Below are 7,505 nucleotides of genomic sequence, written 5' to 3'. Positions count from 1 at the left end.
AGCAATGGGGACATTGTCTACAACAGAGAGCTACAAATAGACCAACCCAGAAAAACAATCTACAAGACAAAGTCAGCATTTGGACACCTGCCCCAATTGAGAGTATTTTAACAGCCAAGAGAAACTTCAGATTTCCTTTTTGCCTCCTTTACCTGTCTCATCCCATCTGTACTCTCCTCAAGCCCAGAAGAGCTAGAAGCAGTGAATTGGGGATTAAGAAAAATACAAGAGGGAGTAATGAAAAAGATAAACTATACTCTTCCTCTTACTGCAGATCTTGGAAACTGAGTCAAGCCTGATATGGAGGAGAGAAGAAGTTGGATTGCATGAGACTGTGAAATTTTGAAATTAGACAGAACAAGATTCTTCAACTCCTGGGAAAAAATACTGACATAGTTCTATTTATCAATACCTGAACGTAAGTGGAAAAGAGCCCAACAAAGACACAAGGCCAAAGGGGAACAAAGGGCCAGCTTTGTAGCAGCTTGATGAAGGCCATTAAACACCTCAAAGCAATGGTCTAATAAATGCTGGGTGGAGGTCACAGCTTACACTGGAATTCCTAATGGAGGTTCCTTACTTCCTCCCCAAATCTCCATGAGTGTCTGGGTACATCACCCCCAGGTCTGAGGGTGAGACGTTACTGCTGAAAACTAAGGAGAGTCCAACATAAAGCATGCACACCAGTGTCAGGACAAAAGGAAGAAGAGAGATAATAGGAAAGGCCAGGTTTCCCCTCAGCGTCCAGCTCTGTGCAGCCAGTGCTGTCTGGTCCATGTCTGGGAAATAGCCCAGTACAAGCTGCCATATGGACGATGAGGAGGAGGTAGCCTTTCCTGTACGGGTCCTGGGATAAAGGGTAGGGAGCAAAGAGGCCTCAAGGGCCTGGAGGAGGCTGGAGGTCCTGAGAACTGCGTCCAATCAGGCTCCTCAGGAGGTAGAAGCAGTGCCTGCTCCGGGGCACACTTCACCCTTTACCATGGTGACACCTCATCATGTTCCCTCTGTAGGAAAACACGGCCCTGGGAATGCCCATGTCTGACCAGTCTGAGCATATTTCTTCCTCCTGTAACAGCAAGACTTGGAAGGACATGGAAGGTGAAGAGAAATTTTCTCCTTTGAGGGGCAAAAAGAGCTTCAATGACCTTACATGATGGCTTTTCCGCAAACGGCTTTATAAGAACAGACATAGCTCCTTTGAGGAAACTACACTGTGACTAGAGTGAATGATTTTGTCTGAAGCCACCTGAATAATAGCTCTACTCCCCACTTCCCTTTCGCTGTGAACACCTAATGTTATGCAGTGATGGGATTCCATTACCCATCATAGCAGCAGTGGCCAACCTGGCAACCTAGACCACGTCATGTCTTCTTCTGACCTATTCTAAGAAGACTCAAATAGTGAGACAGCTCTTCCCAAATACCCATTCCATGGGCAAAGCGCATAGGAGAAAATAAATGTATTCCGATTTGTGGTGATATTGAACTAAATTGTATACTTGGCACAAGTGTGAAATGCACAATGTTATTCACTCTGGACCAAAATGACACAAAATGAAGTGAAAAATTCTATAATTTTTCAGAATTTTCAGATAGATAGATAATCTCAGTGATCACGACAATGATAGCACAACTTAGTTGAGTGCTTATCCTGAACCAGGTACTGAGCTAGGTACTTTATATACTATATACTCTCTATATAATTTATGGACTCACAATCACCCTAGGATCCTTTCTTTTCTCATATCCAAAAGGTGAAAAGGTTTAACAACTATAAATCACTTATCCAGGAACATACAGATAACAAATGGTAGAGAAAATATTCCAATCCAGGTCCTCAAGCTTTACACTAAAATACCTCTTATTAGAATGAAGAGTATCCTGAGTTTTGATTCTTAGATTGCTGCTGACAGTATATTAAAGAAAAGATTGTTTATATCTGTGATATAAAAAGGTACACAGGCCTGATCAGTTGTTTTCTTACTGGCAATTACTACCTAAATATGAGGGGTCATTTTGAGATACCTTAAAGCAAGGAATCAATGCAATGACTGTGTAAATAGCCCTTTATCAGTCTTCAGGGAACTGTTACCCTAGGCAGAAAAAACAGGGCCGCAGGGAGAGAGGGTGGAGGAAGAGAAAAAGGATGTGGAGGGAGACCAAAAAAAAGAGAGGAGATGAGATCATTTTTAAGAAAAGGTGCAGCTACAGCTAATAGTAATGGATTATAACACTATTAGCATTGCAGGGAAAATAATGTCCACCCCTGTATCACCATGACAGTTCTGACAAGGGCCAAGTAAGAACAAGGGAATCCCACCTACAGATGGGAAGGAGTGGTCAGCGGAGACCCACCTGGGAACACCTGAGACGCCACCCCTCAAACTTGAATATTTTGTGCCCTCATTCGAATAAAATCCTATGCTTTTTTGTTCTTCGGCCCAGTTGCCCTCCTCGTGGCCTGCCCACTCCCACCATTTTGGGAGTGCACTCTTTTTCTTTTAATAAATCCATGGCTGGCTTGACTTTGTTTGTGTGGCTTAATTCAGTACGACCTCGAATTCCTTCCTGTGACATTTACCAAGAATCCTTTTTTTTTCCAGTAACAGAACCTTTGGTGAATAACATTGTTTTTAAGCCAGTAGCTTAAAATGTTTGATTTTATTTATTATACTGGATATGTACTTCCTTATGGACAACACTGTTTTCTTGTTCTTTTTTTTTTTTTTTTTTTTATTTCTGACAGAAATTTTACTTCAATTAGAAAAATGGAGAAAGGATTTTAGGAGCTGATGTTTTTGTGTGTATGCTGCCTTGCTATACTTTACCTATTTCTTCAAATTTTGGTAACAGAATGTCTTTTGCCTCTTGTTGGGTATGTGTATATATCCTGTATCCCACGAAGATCCTAAGAACAACTTTTACTTTCATGGTGGCAGACATGGAGAATCTCAGAGGGGGTTAAATATAGAATTGTTGATTGTTTTATCTCATTCATAGACATTCAGAAGAGGAAGAATAAGTCCCAAAAAAAGTAAAATTAGATTAGGAGTGACTAGAAATGTTTCAGCTGTCACCTCCTACAGCTAAAGTGCCCAGTGCCCAGCTCTCACTCTTGATTTCTTTAGCATCATTGTGCTGTATAAAGACATGCACGATAGTAATGGTGCAAAGAGGAAGCAGCAGTTCAGGTCATCATTTATATTTCAATAAATGAAGGCTGAAGCCTCCTTGCTACCAACGTTTTGCCTCAAACAGTTTTGGTAGCACTGAGTATGTCCTAGGGACATCATCTGAAGACCTGTTTGGGCCACTGGCATTCTGTGACAGCTGTGGCAAGAGACAGCAGAACCTGAGGAACCCAGAGGATACCAAGGATGGATGGTTGGCCTGTGAGTTCACGTGCTCCTTCCCTAGTCCTTCTTTTTCCTCTCAGGTTCCATTCAGCTTCAGAGAAGACAATGAAAATCAGAGATGCTGAACTCTACTGGACACATGCAACTCCTGAGGACTTGTATCAGAACCAGTACATCCCTCTGTAGCACAGCCTGGAGCTCACAGTGGCTCTGAGGCCATCCTCAGATGACCGGTACCAATTCATTCCTCCACGCCCAAATCCTGAAAAATCAGAGGATCCCCGAGGCAAAGTCAGAAAGTTTTTCCTTAGAAGGACAGTCCAGGGTCACTACATTGCATTCATCTATCAATGTGGCAGTGAAACATCAGCAGGATTGGGTACCTTCCGTCCTCACTGAGGAACTTCGCACAGATTTTCCTCTCTCTTACTTTTAAAGCACCTAAATGTGGTTCAGAAAGTACAAGACCTGAAGCGGCGAGCCAGACTTCATGGGTTTCCCCCAGGCGCTCTCCCTGTGCATTTCTAATGGGATGAGCTGAGCTGTCACATTTGTGTCAATTCCACAGCAGCTCAAGGCATCAGCCCATCTCCCAGAGCCCTGGAATCCTCCAGTCTCTGCCAGACTTTTTTCTGCTTTCTGGCACAGAGTATGAAGCACACATTGGCATGTAAAGGCTGAGCCTTGGAGAGGTAAGTAAATGTCAATTTACATTTGAAAGGTATTTTTATCTATTTCAGAAAGACTCATCATCTGCTCATTAAACGTCCACCTACAATCAGCTCTGATGCAGAATTGACCTTGATTCATCTCTCACAGATTTGCTGGAGAGCTTTAAACCCTCCTCATCTCAGTCTAGTTCTTATTTGGCTGCTAAAGTTTTTAGCTGAATATTCACTGCAATCACCACTTCATTTGATCATTTAAATAGAAGAATGCATTTATTTTTCTCTTGACTCCTTTAAATCTTTTCCTTATTAACAAAAAAGACCTTAAGTCAGGAGGTAGGCAGGGACATGAAGTAAATTACTGGTCTCTGGAGGAAGGCTCTGTACAAGCATAAGGCATCTGAGCATCTGAACCTTCTAAGAGCTTCCTGTCCTTTACAAAATCTCCACCTTCTTTAGGGTTTTATGAATAATTAAAAACACCTATATTTGTGTCTTCTGAACTACTGACCACATTTTTTTTTTCAGTATTGCAAGACAGCATAGTGGCATAGAGACAGATGACCTGGGCTCATATTCAAGCTCTGGTAGTTCCTAGGTTTCTTAACCTTTCTGTGCCTCAGTCTGCTTATCTGTAAAACGGTCAATATTGTTGTACAGAATTAGTTAATTATGCAAAACAGAACAATCATTGGCACAAGGTTTGGGGTCTATAATGTTAGTTATGATTTCTCAAAGTAATCTGTCTAAAATGATGTATTTAAAAAGATGCAAAATTATGTTAAATTCTGAATTTTGCTCAAGTTATCCATCATCAGGATGTGTCTACCTCAGCAATAAGCTCAAAGTATATCCCTATAAGGAACTCTTTAATTTTTTTCTTGAATTTTGGTGTCCTAGTCTGTAAAATGGAGTAATAGTGATGCCTACCTCACAGGATTATTGTCTAGCAAACGAGATAAAGAATGGGAACCTATAGCTGGAAGAATAACGCCTGGCAAGTGAGGCCAGGCAGTATGGAGCAGACCGGGTTGCTCTTTGAGAGGCAACAGTATTAATGATGAGGTGAACAGGTCTAGCTTGGGATCTCAGGAAGACACAGGAAGGGTTGGGAAATGAAACTCAATATAGGTCAGAGAGGAATAGAATACCAATGAAAAAATAAGTACTGTGTTGAAGCGAATAGGAGAATTTCTGCAATATTATTTTGTGCCCAAACCAACCTACCTCCAGCACACAATATCCCCTAATCTTTCTAATTATGTTAAATAAATGTGGGACAGGATGAACCACTGAATGCTATCTTAAGAAGAGTCAGCTTCTCTAGTGGAGGAAGACAGGAGATTGAAATATTAGGGCTTCTCACAGGGGAGAGGGCAAGGGGAGGTTTGGGCCACAGTGCAAGTTGTCTAGATGGACTGCCCATTTGAATCCTCATCTACCCTCCTTATAAAGGACACGCATTCAGAAACTGGCCCAAGAGCCCTACCAAAATCGGCTACTAGACAGTAATCATTCAAACTGGTCTAATATTTATTAGTTAACTTCTGACAGAACACAGATGGGGCTCACTGCTGACAGGCACTATGCTTCTGTATTCAAAGGTCAAGTTCAAAGCAGGTCAGGAGAGCTTCTAGCAGGAGTTTTCCAGGCCGGTGCATCTCAGCCGTCACCTGAATCACCTGGGATCTTGTTAAAATACAGAATCTTGTTTAATAGATCTGGGGGGACCTGAGCTTCTGTACTTCAAGAAGTTCCTAGGTGATGCTATCGTCACTGCTCTGAGGATCGTACTTTGTGGAGCAGGGGTCTCTCTCAGAGAGAAAGGGTTTTGACAATGATGACCTCGAGCTGGGAGTTTCTATAAGAGGTACAAGCTCATTTATTATTTTGCTAGATCTCTTTGGAACTCGCTAAAGGATGAAAGGGTTTGCTCAGGTTCGGTCTGTAGGGAGTGGATGAATTATTCTCATTGTTTCAAGAAGTTGTGTGTTGGAAAATAAGATATTAGGGTTCCCTGTAGTTTTTTTCTGAGTGCCCTGCCCACTGCAGACCCAAGAGCTCTTTAAGGTGTGTCTTCCACGGTTCTCCCTGTAGGATGCTGTCACTGTTTTTACAGGTCAGAGGTGTCAGATCAAGCACTGGGCTGGAGCCAGAATACTCAGCTGTGACATTATGGATATGACTGAATAATTGCTAGGGACTCGTTCTGCTCTAAAGTGACCTGATTCTAGGTTCTGGTTTCTTTCATCAAAGTATTGGGTACCTTTGTTTTAGTTACTGCTTGTTTTAATCAGAGTTAATGCACTTTACTCGGCACAAAAGAGGGAAGTTAATACAACACACTCATCCAGTAGTGAAGAAAATGGCACCTTTTTCTTACATCTGATTATGATAAGTAATTGAAATGAGGCATATAGTTAACCAAGGAGAAAATAACCTCCTGCAAAGTCTGCTTTTAAACATTCTGCACAAATAGTTACATGAATTTATCCAGTTTCTGTGGCTTAAACAAAATTAACTTTTCCTTTTTACCTTTAAAAACTAGTATATTAATCATTTTTTTAAAAAGATATCTGTCTAAATATATCCAACAGCTCATGCTCACCTCCTTTGTCTTCACTCTCCTTTTTCTTATTCTAGTAGGAACTAGCATTTGCTAATAAACTACATAATTTAGGTTATTTCTTATGTTTACAGTTTATTGCCTATCACCATGCTAGGGTGGGCCTCTGCCCTTCAAGGGTTGGGATCTTTACTTTTCTTTCTTACTGAAAAACTTAATATAGTGTTAGGTATATAAAAAGCATTTTTTAATAAACTTCTAAATCACCTAAAATCTTCTAAATCCAAACCCCTGATTCTAGTCTCATGGGAAGAAAGAACGATGGATAAGAAGAGGAAAGCAGAAACACATTTGTACATACATATTACCTTTTAACATTGTGCATTCTACCTGCTGCTGATTGAAAGGCTTCAGAATTTTAGAATAAGCTTTACTAGACATAGTCATGCCAACTAATGTGAAGTGTTTCATTGGAAGATATTTAGAATTCAAACAGAAGAATTAGCAATATTTGTAGTAAAGTAGTTTATTATAGCTGATTTAGTGATAGAGGAACAAAGGCACATGAGGGCAAAACATTTTTATTTTCCGTATTAACTGTAGAAGTCTGCCTTATTCTGTATTTGTCAGTATTTCTACATCTCTGAAAACAACAGAATTTCTATAACCTTCTACATCCTGACAAAGCAAAGCCCAGCAGCATCATGGGCTCTCAAATCCACAAAGAAGCCAATCTGGAGATAAAAGTGGACATGAGCTGTAAACAGCTGAAGAAGCTCATGTCACCTGCACTACAAGTAACTGAACAGACCATCATTGTCTCTGCTGGATTCTATAATTGATGAAACCTAAGCACACAGCCTCCCTGTCCCAGGCTTATTTCAATTCCCCACCACAGAGCCCTTCATTCAACCA

This window comes from Rhinolophus sinicus, chromosome 2 (genome assembly GCF_057876585.1).
Source record: "Rhinolophus sinicus isolate RSI-liver-muscle chromosome 2, RSI-T2T, whole genome shotgun sequence".
Lineage (NCBI taxonomy): Eukaryota > Metazoa > Chordata > Mammalia > Chiroptera > Rhinolophidae > Rhinolophus > Rhinolophus sinicus.
The sequence above is the reverse complement of the archived record's forward strand: the minus strand, read 5'-3'. Positions refer to the sequence as shown.